Below are 15,987 nucleotides of genomic sequence, written 5' to 3'. Positions count from 1 at the left end.
ATTTGAATTTTTTTTTTTACATTTTTATTATTATTTTTTATTTACAAATTTTTTTATATAACTTCTATTTTTTCCTATAACTTTTATTTTACAAAATTTGTTTCATATTTTTTTTTAAATTCCATTTTTTCCTATAACTTCTATTTCACAAAATTTGTTTCAATTTATTTTAAATTCTTTTTTTCCTATAACTTCTATTTCACAAAATTTGTTTCATATTTTTTTAAAATTATATTTTTTTTCCTATAACTTCCTAAGTCATTATACAACATTAAATTAAATTAAGTAACATGAAACAACATTAAACAATATGAACCAACATTAAATAACATTAACCAACATACAAATTATACAACATAAAAAAACATTTAACAACATTTTTAAAAACATTTAACAACATAAAACTTAAACGTCTACTCCATGCTTCTTTTGGCCCAAAGATGTGCAACAAGATCCTATTGTTTCGCAAAATTGTTCAAGAGTATCAAGGTATGTAGGCTTAGACATACCATGGGTTTCATCGATCGAATCAACTAGGGAGCCATAGGCCATCATTTGGAGTGCAATAGTAATCTTCTGATGAGGTGAGAAACCAGGGCGGCCTGCTCTGTCCCGCTTCTATCCAAAGTACGGATTGACTTGTTGGACATCACGAAGTAAACGCCTGAAGACATGATGCCCCATCAAGATAATGACGTCTGAAATCCTCTTCTGTGTACACCGAGTTGGGGTTGAAGTAGTTGTTTATCAGATTGGCATGCGTTATCGGTTTGTTTCGTGGTTTGTAAAAGCGACCAACAATAGAGCCACCCCATTGAGGTTGTTCCTCAGTTGACTGACACACCATGGTTGCTGCTCTGTTTTATTTGTTGCGCCTTACTTGAACTTCTTCATCAGACTCATCATCTTCTCGTCTCATTTGCGCCCATTTTGCCTTTTCTTTTGGAATTGGATGAGGACTCCCAGTTGGAATCTGAAGAGGATCCAAAGTTGGAATTCATTGCAAACTTGAGTTGAAAGAGATTGAATTGAAATAGATTGAATTCAAAGTTGTGTGAATTATATCCCAATATCCACCTTATTTATAGCAAAAAAAAAAATTCAAATTCAACGGTTAGCTGACATCACTTAGCCGTTGGATTTGAATTTAAGTTGTAGTTTTTAAATAATAAACTATGTTTGGCCCTCAGTTTGAGACGATTTTTTGTGACAGGGTTAAAATGAGTCATCTGGCCCTCGGTTGGAGACGGAGGCAAATATGACATTGTACTGTTCATTAAAATATTAATATCTTTGAGGATCTTGGAAGGCCATAAGGCTAAAACGAGCCATCTAGCCAACCATCGATTGGAGATGGCCTTACCTTTCCCCAAGTTGTCCCTGGACCCAGGAATTATGTACTATTTCGAGTTCTGATGCAAGCAAAGCATCAATTTTGACTAACCACTTTTTAATCCACTTTTTTAATGCTCCTTACCACAAGAAGTTATGTTACTGATTTGATACTTTTGAATAATCAAATTTATAATTAACAAACTTAAATATTATATGATATAAAAAAATTATTCTAAAAGCAAAATCATATATAACAAGTTAGTTAGAGTAATATGAGCATTTTTACACTAAAATTCAAATTTTCTTTATCATCATAGTAGACTATAGTAATGTAGTTATTGTTTGTCACAAAATAAATAAAATTTTAAAAAACGTTTGTTTATAAGTACTTTTAAAATGATTAAATATGTTTTTAGAGGAAATGTTTTTGAATTCATAAGGCACATGATCACTTGAAGTGATCACGTGCTATTTCAAGATTCACTTTCATTTTTAGTAAGGATTGATTCTAAAAATATTTTCACTAAAAGCTCTTTTAATCATTTTAAAAACTCGTTTGGAAGTACTTTTAAAATAATTGAAATCATTTAAAATTATTTTTAAAACCAATCATGATCAAAAATGCAAGTGAATCCTAAAAAAATCACTTAAAACTTAAAAGTGTTTCCTGTATGGTCTAAAATATCAATAATATCCCGATATTTCCATCGAAATTTCCATGTTTTTGGCCTACCGATATTTCCGATATCATCGATATTTTAGATCTTGCTAAGTCACTCATGTATTTTATCATGCAATGTATAAAGTGTAAAATATTGTACTAATTCATTATATATAAATGATTATGGTGTGTTTAAACTTCTTTCATTAATTACTACATATTTTCTACACTCACAATGTTTGTCAGCTCGCTATATAATCAACTTAAATCAGTTATATCTATCATGCAATGCATTTCCTTCCAATTTTTTGTGACAAACTAATAGATAATTGACTAAATAAACATCCTGCAAAGTTTCAATAAAAATTTCTAATTTTTCTTACAATTTCCGTGGTTTTTATTCAATTTTTATCGATGTCGATAATATCCCGATATTTCCATTGAAATTTCCGTGTTTTTGGACTACCGATATTTCCGATATCATCGATATTTTATACCTGTAACATCAGTTACGTGTTTCGTGCAGGAAGCACTTTAAGTGTTTTTAGAACCCAAAAATATTTTCACTAAAAGCAATTTCCTTCATTTTAAAAGTACTTCTAAACGAGTCATAAAAGCACTTTGAAACAAGCTTAAAGATTATTTTGTGGTTTAACATTTAATTATCAAAATTAATCAAATGTTGTTAGCCAAAACTCAGAAGACATATCAAATCATGAAGAAAATAAAAATTCACTAGCTTCAATATTAGAGTAAATTGTAGCAATAGTCCCTCAACTTTAATCAAATTGGAGCAATGATCCCTCAACTAAAAATTCATTACTATTGGTCCTTCAACTTATCAAAATGTGTAGCTATAGTCATTTTCATCAATTTCATCAAAATTTTGTCAAAATAAGTTATATTGGAATGACCATTTATACAATTAGGGTCCCTCAACTCATCAAAGTGTGTAATTATGGTCCTTTTTGTCAACTACGTCAAAATTTTTGTCAAAACGAGTTATGTTAGAAGGACCATTGCTACAATCGGGTTAAAGTTAAGGAACTATTTCTCCACTTGAGTTAAAGTTGAAGTACCAATGGTAATGAATTTTTAGTTGAGGGACTATAGCTGCACATTTTGATGAGTTGAGGGACCAATGATAATGAATTTTTAGTTAAAAAACTATTATTCCAATCGAGTTAAAATAAAGAGACCATAGCTACAATTTAGTCTCAATATTACTTCAAAAAAAGAGCTTCATAAAAATAGAGTTTAAGACCAAAACAAATAAAAAAGGAAGAAGCTTTTCTCAGTTCGTACCTGTACAAATTTTCCCACCAAATTGAAAACCCAGATACCAATTGCTACCAACAGCAATGGCCTCTCCTACGCCGGACGCAGCGACCCTTTCAATCCTCTTGGCAGCCATTGACATGGGCACCAACTCCTTCAAGCTGCTCATAGTCCGAGCATACCCAGACGGCATATTCTTCACCATCGGCCAATTCAAAGAGCCGGTGGTTCTCGGCCGCGACACCACCTCATCGTCATCAACACCAACCCCTTTTGCCCTCTCGCACCACTCCCACCTCCTTGCTCTCGAATCCCTAAAAAAGTTTCAGAAAATCGTGAAATCCTACAAAATCAGCTAACCCCAGTCCGCTGCGTCGCGACCGCTGCCGTGCGCGAAGCCGTGAACAAAGCTGAGTTCTTGGAATGCGTGAGGGAGGAGGTGGGTTTGGAGGTCGATGTGCTGCCCGGTGAGGAGGAAGCTCGGCTGGTTTATCTGGGTATGGCGCAGTTTCTGCCGATATATGAGAAATTGGTGCTGGGTGTGGATATCGAAGGTGGGTCTACTGAGTTCGTGATTGGAAAGGAAGGAATGTCGTTTTGGGGGCTTCGTTGAAGCTGGGGCATGTTAATTTAACCCAAAAGTTTGGGGCCAGTGAAGGGAATGCTGAAATTATGAGGAACCAGATCAGGTTGGTGATTCAGGAATCTGGGTTGGTTGAAAAGATTCAATCTTGCGGCTTTGAAGTCGTTGTGGGGGTCTTCCGGTACGATCAAAGCTGTTGAGAAGGCGGTCCTTTTCGGATATAGCAATGTGAGCAATTTGCTGTAGGTGGGCAATTTGGTTTCTTTTGGGGATGGCAAGAGGGATTGGAAGCTGAGCAGAGGAGAGGTGAAGGGTGTTGTGGGGAGTTTGTGCGGCGGAGGAGAGGCGGAGAGGGTTAGGAAGGGGAAGTTTTATAAAAGGTGGTCGGAGTTTATGGTTGCAGGGGCAGTGCTGTTGGAGGAGATATTTGAGGTGCTTGGAATTGAGGAGATGGGAGGTTTCTCGTTATGCATTGGCAGAAGGGGTTGTTGCAGAGAGTTTGGCAAAGGGTAGTGAGGGTTATGATTTGAATGCCAATCGAAAATGGACGTCTCTCATGCGGCTTACAATGAGGTTTAATGGCAAGAAGAGGATGAGAGCTGCTGCATAGTGTGTTGATATTGCAAAGGTATATTCAAATTGAATTGAATATCTTGTTTCCTAACTTACTTTTGTGAGATAGACAGAAACTAGTTCTGGATAATTTATTGATGCTTGATACCAACTTAAATTTAGTTTAAGGATCAGTCAAAATGTAGTGTGATGTTGGGCATATTTATGTATTCTATTGTATATTCTTCATTAAATTGGGTATGGAGAAGAATTGTATTGCGACGTTGAGTGTTTTTGAGTAGATGTTTTTGCAGGAAACGTTTGAAGCTTTGAGAAAATTTGATCACCTTAGTAACATTCAAGTTGCTGCCTCCCTTGATGCCAAGGATCTTGAATATCTTGAAGCTGCATGTGTGCTCCACAATATTGGGATTTCCGTCGGCAAAAAGGGTTACCATAAGCATTCTTGTTCTATCATAACGGTAATGATTTTCCCTCTTCCTAATTCATTTACTGTGCATTGAAAATAAAACTTCAAGTTCACTTATTGATCTTAATCTTGATGAGCTAAATCGTTTGTGTAGAAGGGCAATCATCTTCATGGTTATAGTACTGAGGACGTCAAGGTATGTCAAGTGTTTATTTGTGTGCTATGTCTTGGTGCATACTCTGTATTCTACAGTGATGATCAATTTATGAATCTGCAGCTGATAGCACTACTTGCAAAACACCACAGGAAGAACTTACCAAACTTTGACCATGTATCCTTCAAGGAGTTTCCAGAACAGGTAGCATTTTGTCTGAATATATACAATTATTTGTGCTTTTATGTTTATTTTTGCGTTCTTTCTCACCTCTCCCAGACCTTGCGTAAAGCAGGAGCCTTGTGCACTGGGTACGACCTTTTTATGTGCAATTATCTGTACATCTGCTGCACTACAACAACATTGACTCATAGGTTTCCAACATATGGAGATCTCGCATTCTCAAGAAGGTTTTAGAATGGTAATCTCCAATCTGGTTTTCAATTGAACTTTTTTCGAATAAAATTGGAGGTTTTTTTCTTTGCATTTATAGAATGTTTTTGTAAAACTACACAGGAGTCGAACATATCCTGTACTATTAACTTTGCTGTAGTATATGTGTTGTTCTTTTAAAGAAAATTATCAATATATATTTGTATTTGTATGAATGAGTAAAGAAGGCCTTGGTTTTCAATTGATGGTGTGAAGCAGAACTTTGAACTTTCATCTTAGATTCTGCAGTTAAGCACACCATTAGACTGGTGAAAATATCGTAGTGGTATGGACGTCAACATAGCAATGCATTTTAATTATCACATACACCTGCTTGGTCTGTATGCTTTTCATTACCACAGAATGTGCAGACACTGCAGAGGTATAAGACGTGATACCAAAGATTTCATCTTATGGCTTATCGATTAACTTAAACCTTGAGTGCTGCTTAATGTGATTAACTAAAGCAATTTTTTTTCTTGAGTTTGGCTAACTGTGGCATTGAACTTGGGATTCTTTTCAGACATGCAGTAGCGTAAAAGATCAAAATTATCCACCTGGCATTGTCCAGACTCTAGCTGAGGATATTGGAGATGAACTAAGGCAAGAGTTTGCGCACTTTAAAATGGTAATTTTCTTAATCTTCCCGTTTATATTAAAATTTTCAAATCGGAATGAAAGGGGTCCCTCATGTTCAGCTGGTCCCATAGAAGCCAAAGTCTTCTGCTTTCTGTAAAATACTCGTTTGGGTGAGGGCTCAGGATTGCCCCTTTTTAATTCTAGGGTTTCTCTGAATTTGAAAAGTTCTCAAATCCTGGCTCAGGACGAATGTTGGCGGCATGCTTAACACATGCAATATTTTCATAACAAATATGGACTTTTTTTTGTTGGCTTCAGGCATTCCAAGAAGAATTGTACATTGTCGTTCCTTCAAGTGCTTCAGAATGATCCGAGAGAGAAATATATCGGCAGAAATGGTGTTTCGTGATGTCCTGAGAAAGTTTATATACTCCTTAAGTTCGGCCTATTCAAGGTCCATACCGTCTCTCTAGATCATAGAGCCGTTTATTCGTTTTGATGTGCAGTTTTATATTTGATTAGTGGCATAAACAGTACAAGCCTTACAATATTAGTAATCTGATAGTAGATCGCACTTTTAATGGAGTACAGGCGTTGAAGCCATGGAAGGCCAAAGGACAGTCACATTGCGCAAGTGGAAGGATATCCCTTACGAACCATTGACACAGAGCTCGTGGCCTGAACTTGTGTCGATAGAGATTCATTTTGCCAACTGACGCGGCTTCTATTGAAAGTCTGAAATAGAGCACTTGCCGGAGAATTGGGAGGCAACCATACTCGATCATGAAACCCGTGAATTGGGAGGTAACCAACTGACGCCGTTCTAATGAAACTCTTGAATCGTATTCTTCAGCTTCTGCCAATTCACAAGGATGCGAAATACAATGAGTCGGGTTTACCATACTCCCTCATTAAAATTTATTTTCTTAAGCAATCTCATGATTCGGTTTTTCGGTTTTCTGTTGTTTCCTTAATCTTCACAATGCGACTCCAATGAGTGGCAGCCTAGTATGAGAGTGGTGTGGATGATCTAGAGGCCATTTCAGATGTTTATGTATGAAGAGGTTCTGTTGTTTGCTTCATCTTCACAATTACTAAACGCTGTCGTTTTTGGTTTCCATGACAGAATTTATCATAGGCAACTAGGCCCAGATGGGCAATGTCTTAAAATGTAAAGTGTCCGTTGTGTGGTTCCAAAGGCCAATCATTATTGAATAGTGAAGTGAATAGCAATTAATAGGAACATACCCGAATCGAGATCCTTTCTGGATCTAGCAATTTGAAGCTGACGGATCGAGAAATCCGAACCACTCATTTTAAATCCTATGTCCTTGTTAGCCCTACCCACTTCTATCTTACACAAATCAAAGGATCTTGCGATCTGAAGTCGACGAACCGAGAAATCCGAACCACTCATTCTAAATCCTACGGCCCTTGTTAACCCTTCCCACTTTTACTTTACACAAATCAAGGGTCCGAATCTTTCTCCATTTATTGGACGGTCCAAATTTCTCTATCCATGGGCTATGGACTGTGAGATCTGAAAAGGATCTGAACCCAACCCACCCAAACCCAATTTGTGACAGGAATCCATGGATAGACATTGGGTACCTTTCAAGCTAAGTCCACGACATAATGTGAGGCCTATCTCTTCCGCAAATGTTGGTGAGTGGTAGGATTCATTATCGCACGTTCGAAAATATAACAATCTCTTGGAATCTCTTGGAATGGTGTAAAAGTTTCGAATACCTTTTTGGTTGAGAGCATGAATTTCACGTCGAGAAAGGAAGGTCTTGCCTAAAAGTGTTTATGATTATGGATCTCTTCCTCTTATTGCTAATTGATTTTTGAACAAATGCTCACTTTTTAATATAATATCAAAGATTCAAAGCAGACTATTCATGTGTTGAACCTAGTGTCCAATGTGTGGCATTATGTGAGTCTCACACATGAAAAACGTTACATATATTGGGTGACGTGGAGGGGTATGTATTATTCTATCCGTGGACTTTTAACAATTAGTAACAAAATGCTCACTTTGGAAATGCTTTTAAAATGATTGAAAGCGTTTTTAGAGAAAATGATTTTGGATTCCAAATGTACTTGGAGTGCTTTTTGCAATAAGCACCAGTTTTGTGCTTATTCCAATAAACACTTTGAGTGCTTATTCCAGGAAGCACTTTAAGTGTTTTTTCAGGATTTACTTACATTTTTACTAAAAATTTATTCCAAAAATATGTACCCTAAAAATATTTTCAGGCATTTAAAAGTATTTCCAAACGACTTCTACAACAAAGTCCACAAAGTGGGCGATTTGTAGGAGGAAATTAGTACAAGGTCAATGTTGCTACCGTGGGCAGAAGACATCATTCAGCACAACTTTAGAGGCAAGTTTTACCCATAAGCTCTTAAAAGTAAGTTTCGCCTATGTGCGTAAGGAGTCAAGTTGGGAGTAAATCTCAAATTAAAATACTTCAACCGAGCTCTGAACCGTACAAAATCTTACAATCGGTGATAGGACAAGTTTTTTTGATGAACTGACTTCAATTTAGTCTGAGCTCAAGCTCAATTAATGGGTAAATTATGCTCTTTCTCCAATCCAACATAAGTCGAAGATATTTGATCGGATTACAACCATCCAAGTTGCATCCTTGTCCTTAAGCTATGGTGGAACTAATTTTGTTTTCCAATCTCCAATCATGATACAATTTACAATGCACATTGAGCAGTAACAAGTAGAAAGTCGTAGGGTTCATCACTATACATGACATCCTTAGCATATCTTCTAGGGCCATTTGTCTTGTCACGGATTAAAAATAAACGGCAAAATTTTTAATTATTTTGTTCTAATATTAGAACCAAACGCAATGACGTTATAGTATTCATATAGCCGACCCCACTTAGTAGGAAAAGACTTTGTTGTTGTTGTTGTTTGTTTGTTTTGAAATTAACATTTATAGGTTCATAGCCCAAATCTCATAGTTTGGAGCTAACTAACGAGTAATTTGGACTATTCAAGAGAGGGAGAGAGAGAAATTTAAACCCTTAGTTTATGTAAAGTGTGTCAATGAGATTGACAAATAAGGATCGTAAAATTTAAAATGAGTAGTCTAAATTACTCAATCCATCAGGTTTAAACTGCGAGATCTGGAAAAAATCTCGAAATGACAGTGACTAAGGTGGTGCATGACAACATGAACTAGGGCTCGCTAGATATAAGTACAGTAAAATGGAATAGACAGCTTAACAAAATGTTTAGATTTGTGCAGTAAGAATTAACATCATGCATCAAATCCAAACCTCCACCACCAATTGGTTAGGTCATCTCAGCTCCGCCCTTTGTTTTCTTTATGTAAAACATTCATAAATCTCATCATTTTCCTATTGACTACAAGTGAAAAGTTTGGTAAATGACACCTATATATGTCTCGTATAATTGTGCAGAACTCATCGATATTGCATGTCTTGTAGTCATGCACGACGTGGATAACACATATCTTTGTCAACCACCAACTTGATCAATTATAGCATAATTAAAGATAATAAGAAGGTTGTTTCATTTTTAAAAGGCGACCAGCTAGTAGCTTCGTCACGACAATTCATATTTTTTTAGTCGAAAAGACTCACAGAGGCATTTCAGCGTATGATTCACCAGCGCTAGGAATCAAACCAAGAATATGTCACGTGGAATACGGGCCTAGAAGTTGTCCTCAACCACTGAGTTAAGGTATTAGATTAATGTTGTAATCTTGTACTTATTCCTCTTGACTCCTTTTAGTTAAAATTCTAATAGAAAATAAGTGAGAAGCGAGTTCAATTACAAAAAACTAAGATGAACAAATACTTAAGATAGTCGTCATACATAAGTGGATAAAGATGGATATTGATCTCACAATGCATCAACAATTAAGAGTCATACACTCGTGGACGACTAACTCAAATCGAGCTTGCGTGACAATACTAGTCGCCTATACCAACATTTTCTTAGGCAATTGTCTCATCCTGGCTATTCCTACACATGAAATCGTGCAGTTTTCTATCTTTTGACGTTTGATCTTAAGTGTGACTGTTATGTAACTGAGATATTTGATAAAATGCCTAAAAAATAATAAAACAAAGGGTAATGCTTAGGAAACTAAATTTATAGATAAAATTTTGTAAACTAAATGACATAAAAAATAATAATTAGGTTACTTAAACATTAATAAACGTGATCATTTATATCGATGACACATTATTTAATTTATAAATTTTATCTACAAAAATAATCTCTCTAACGTTATCGTAAAACAAAATATGAAACTACGAACAACTAGGCAAAGTAGCATGCGAACTTTGTCCCGTTTTGAAAAAGGATATTTTGAGGATCCGTCACTAGGGTTTTTATGGGTTCGTTGTATTTTCCACTTGTTTTATACAGCCTTGCATTGGTACGTGTACACTGTACTTGACGTGTCAACTGGTCAAGTATGGTCCATCAACCCTATATAGCATAGCTCTTGCCCTCAGTACACGTGTCAGCTTTTGGCTTCAGATATTTCAGGGCAACGTCCCAATGCGGAAAGAGGTGGTGTTATCCACACTTATTTAATACTTTTTACTTGCTTTTATCAATTTATACGAGCATTTGTCTACATATTTTTTTTAAGAAAATAAGGAGTGAGGGAGAGAGAACATTGGCAGTGGGAGGTTTTTTGTTTTATGTTTTATGTTTTCTTGGTTTTTTAATTTTTATATTAGAGGTATTTTAACATTATCAGTAGGTGAAGCTTTAATAAAAAATAGTAAAATTTGAACATGTGAAATAACATTATTGCTTCTTTTTTTTTTGTGATAGAAGATTAATTTGTCTTTTTATCATCTTTTTGTTGACAAATAATGCTTTATTTATTAGTAGAGATAATTTATTCCACTGCAAATCATTCTATTCGATAATTAAAAATTAAAAGATGTGTGAAACTTAAAAATGAGTGCGTAGATAATACCGTCAAAACGAAAACGCGAAAAATAAGTGTGTGACTTCTTTTTTATTGTTGTTTGTTTTCTGCAGACTGCGACGCATAACCGTGAAACTGAATTTCCAGAATTGTCACTAAAGGCCTAAGGTCACGTTCCCAATAAATTAGGTGAAAGCGCAGACGATGGCACGATGCAATGAACCGTCGTGCAAACTGGGATGCCAGACTTTTTAATAGAGTTTTCGTATCATCACTTTTACTTAATCTAACAAGGTGTGTTTATCAAGTCAAGATGTTAACTTTGGTACATGGAGGCAGCTCACATGTTGCTGAGTTCAGATTATATGACGACGATGACATTTAGTATTACGGTATGATAATATTCATTTTCACTTAAAAGTGAACGGTTTTAATTTGGTAGATGATGAATTTAATATCAAATTAAGTTGCTCATTGTGTGGCTTAACCAAACTCTCCTTTCACTTAGTGTAAAAATATCGATGTACAAAAAAAAAAAACATGATGTGACATGCTCGTTTGCGTCATTATGTATATCTAGTGTATATTAGACTATAAAAGTACGTTCGTTTAAGTAATGAATAATGTTAGATCAGTATGTCGACTAAAACAACCACAAAAAGGTTTGATTTAGTATTAAAAACAAGACAAATATATGTAATTTTTACTTTCATGTGAGTCAAACTCAAAATCTCTTATAATCAAGCAGAGACTCAAGCTAGTAAGATATTTTTTTATAAGCATTTTTCTAAATAAAATAATAATAAAATTTTTGTTACAAACAATATTCTACACTAAAGAAAATAGGGAAGGTTAACTCGAAACATAATGGGTTGAATAGAAAAACTCTAATTACCGAAGTAATCTACCACTTACAATTTTTTTACAAACATAAAGATTCTTATATATATATATATATATATATATATATATATTTTTTTTTTTTTTTTTTTTAGGCCGAATAGATGGGGTTGGAGAGAGCTCGCTAAAGGATAAGAAGATCAAGACATTGGGCTTGCAAGCCAGCCCAAGATATCCCGTGACAGAGCGCCACTATGAGAATGAAAGACAACTGCCATCAAACGACCACTCATAGCCCTGGATTGTTTACAGACAAGAAAAGACGAGTGTAGAATTTAAGTACTTTCCAACCACTCAATTTAGTTGGCAAACCTGACAACTTTCTGGCACAGAGCTTTAGGGACATGTTTATACAATCGCCATTGTGGAGCCAAAAATAATCACAAGGCGACATGTGGATTTTTGGTAAAAAGGACAAAGCTACCCCTGAGACATACCGGTTGTCCTACACACGAGCAGTGGACAATCATTCTTTAATCAAGCTAAGAGTGTCCAAAAAAGGTAACCAATTCCAAATTATCTCATCCATCCTCATCTTAGGTAATTACTTTATAACCTACAAATTATTCCATATAAATGGAGATTAATTGGCTAATTAATGGATTAATTCCTAATTAATCTATTAATCACCAATTAAATCACCCATTTTCACACAAAAAACCTCTAAGGGCCGGCCACCTCCATTCCCTATATATATATGACCCTATTTTTTTCTAAAAAGGAGGTCCACACTCTTGCAAAACTCCCAAAAACTCCCCAAATACTTTTATTTCTAAATTCTAACTTTGGCATCGGAGGTTTTTCGGCCAAAACCTTCCCCCCATTCATCGTGGGCGTGTGAGGCTATTGGCCTTGACCTAAGGTATTAATTGTTTTGTAGGTGCAATTTTATCCAAGAAGAAGAAGGCGAAAATTTGCATCCACAAATTGGTGCTTTCATTGAGAGAAGAAATCCACACTCATAAAAGACTCTCGCATAAAAAAAGGTTTTTCTCTATTTTCTATTCTACTTGTATTTTTTCGTACTTTCTTATTATTAGAATTTTTTATTTGCAAAGATTCTTTGATAAAACATAAAAGAATAATACAATGGCTAGAAATTTAGAAAATTCCACGAGTGAAAATTCCAATATCCAAAGAATGAGACCACGGCAATCCACGAGGCTAAATGTGACAATAAGTGGAACGGCACCACCATCACGAGTTTCCACCACACGATAGCCACCCATGGCGAGGTCCATGGTGTCACCACTTCCACGACCTGTGCCGTGCCACCAAAGCAAGCCCAACGCGAGCCCAAGCCTCGCACTCACATGCATCACGCATCGAGCAGCCCACTCTTGCGGCCCAGCATGCTCCCGCCGAGTAGCCACTCTCGTGGCCCAGCCTGCTCCAGCCGAGTAGCCCACTCCCGAGGCCCAGCCTGCTTCCGTGGCCTTCCAATAAGCCTAAATCGGTCAAAGATTAGTTCAACCGTCCCGACTCCAAATTTCCGGACCAACCATCGAGCAGAGGCATTTTCACCATGTTTCTCCGCGGATTTGACATTTCCCAATTCAAATCTCACGCCCAGAGCTTACCACACTTCCACTGCTCAATGAGACATATTCTTTCCAAGCTCTTATAATCCAAATGGCAAACAACACTTGTCTCGACAAGTCATAGAGTTGACGAGCGCTCTTGCACAACAAACAACCTTGGCGAATCAACTCTTGCAACGCACCAGGATCCAACGTGCCCCAGACGAGGTGTCCTGAAGAAGGACAAGGGTAGACGAACCTCTCCACCAGCGTCTCGGCAAGCAGCCACTTGACTAGTCACGAATTGAGCATTCTAACGGAGTACATTCCCGACTGGACCCCCGAGATAGCGTATACTCTTGTCTTAGCGCGTGGAGGAGCGTGCACTCTCACTTAGGCCCACAGACAAACATACACTCACGGTTAGGGCCATATTTCGATAATCAACATGAGCAACATTCTAGGCAAAATGTTTATTCTTGGCAAGGCCCGCAAAGAACATCATCCACCTCACATCGGAGTAGGCATCACAGCTTACGAAGATAAGCAATCACTCAATCCGACTCAAGTTCAACCAGCAGCTTGCGAGTTACTCGCTCTTCTGCTAGAAACATACCATATCGACCGCAGCCGCGGCGTAGACGAGCCGAACACATGGAAGAACAGCCTAGACCAGCAAGTCACGACTGAGGGCTCTGCCACCTCATCAAAGGTAAATTCATGAAGAAGTATAAATACTCCTGATCGAGCGATTGCGCGATTTCCCGCGCAACGAAGCTATTGATAAGGCGCTTCGATGAAACATGACCAACATAAGCGAGTCATCTTTCAATGAAAAGATCGAGCAGACAGGACTACCCCACATAGATTGCCGGATATAAAGACTTCTTCTGTTCCAACAAATGCAGCAGCTCAGCCTAATGGCACGCTGGGGGCATACGAGTACCAAAAGTACACACTAGCCTGACTACCAAGAACCGGGGCCGACCTTGTTCTCAACACTCCAGACAATTCCTCTTACTGCACACAACCTAGCCCAAGTCAGCCTCATCTCTGATTTCACAACCACGTCTGCTTGCACCACGGCTCCCGACAGCCATTGATCTATCACCATGGCTCATAACTGTGCCAATCTTGAACCATGACTCCCAACCATGCCGATCTTGCCATGTGGCTTGTGCCAACCAAGCCTAAAAAAGGCACACGACGAAACACATGTTGATGGCACAATAATTCTGGGAGCAACTCACTGCGCTTACACCCTTACGCGAGGTCCATAAGCAGTTTGAAGTCTAAAGCATATCGCCAAACATGACCTCGTAGGCTAAGGATTATTTCGGTTGCCCCAGCAGTCAAGTTTTCCTCAGCTGCACACATGACAACGACTTCCATGCTCTTAAGTGCGGGAGGGTAAACCAATTCCCCGACACCCATATGGGTCTGCTCTCCATTGCGAGATGATAAACTAATTGTTCTCCAGTGCGAGAGGATAAACTAATTGCTCTCCAGTGCGAGAGGGTAAACCAATTTCCCGACACCTGTGTAGGTATGCTCTTCAGTGCGATAGGGTAAACCAATTTCCCAACACATGTATGGGTCTGCTCTCCAGTGCGAAAGGATAAACCAATTGCTCTCCAGTTCGATAAGGTAAACCAATTCTCCGACACCCATATGGGTTTACTCTCCAGTACGAGATGATAAACTAATTGCTCTCTAGTGCGAGAGGGTAAACTAATTGCTCTCCAGTGCGAGAGGGTAAACTAATTGCTTTCAAGTGCGAGAGGGTAAATTAATTCGCCGACACCTATCTGGGTAAGCTCTCCAGTGCGAGAAGGCGACATAGCTTAAAAGATCGAATGCTTGAAGATCAACTAGGCAGCAAATGGTCAGGGGGCAGCAACCACTTTTACACTTAACAGTTCACTCATCCGACACTTCATCTTCAGCAGCTCCGATCTTGGCAGCTTTATCCTTGACTACTCTATCTACGACAACTGAGAAATCAAACTTAAGCAGTTTCCTCATTTTTGGCAAGCAACCCAAACCGTTGCCTATGCCACGCCACTTCATTGGCCCATGCCGAGCCAATCCTTGGCTTCAATCAAGTCGAGTAGCATAAACAATGGCCCATGCCAAGCTAACTTCTAGCCCCTGCCTGCCGACATGCCACACCACCTCGACGGCTGCCCTGTGGCAGCGCCTCCCAAGAAGAAGACAAGGAGAATTAAGTTTTTCTTACATCGGTGCGGCGCGGAGAAGACGAAGTAAACAACGAAAGACGATCTTTTGCATGGGCAAGTGTAGAAGATTGTTAAGGAAGGGGGAACAAACATTTTCTAAGCTTTATCTCTCTTGTAGAGTAGAATAAATCGCTCTCCAAAGTTGATTTAACAACCCACTTAAGGTGGACTTAAATAGGCTTTGAAAGAAATTTATTTCCCTTTCCTAGAATGATTTAATTTCATATTAAAGAGGGAATCTACATCAAAATAAGAAGCAGTCATAAGTTTCCTAGAGCAAGAAGATCTCTACACCTGCTGCCATTTCTTATGAGCAGCCCAACAGGTGTGGGGGCATTTGTGGAGCCAAAAATAATCACAAGGCGACACGTGAATTTTTGGTGAAA

At 37.8% G+C, this 15,987-nt stretch overlaps 1 pseudogene; it reads left to right on the top strand.

Moving 5' to 3' along the window:
• The first annotated feature begins 3,281 nt into the window (after positions 1-3,281).
• Positions 3,282-7,086, top strand: LOC126592794 (uncharacterized; annotated as a pseudogene).
• Positions 7,087-15,987: the final 8,901 nt, after the last annotated feature.

The sequence above is a fragment of the Malus sylvestris genome, chromosome 12 (assembly GCF_916048215.2).
Source record: "Malus sylvestris chromosome 12, drMalSylv7.2, whole genome shotgun sequence".
Classification (NCBI taxonomy): domain Eukaryota; kingdom Viridiplantae; phylum Streptophyta; class Magnoliopsida; order Rosales; family Rosaceae; genus Malus; species Malus sylvestris.
Note: the sequence above shows the minus strand (reverse complement) of the source record. Positions and strands in the feature narration are given on the sequence as shown.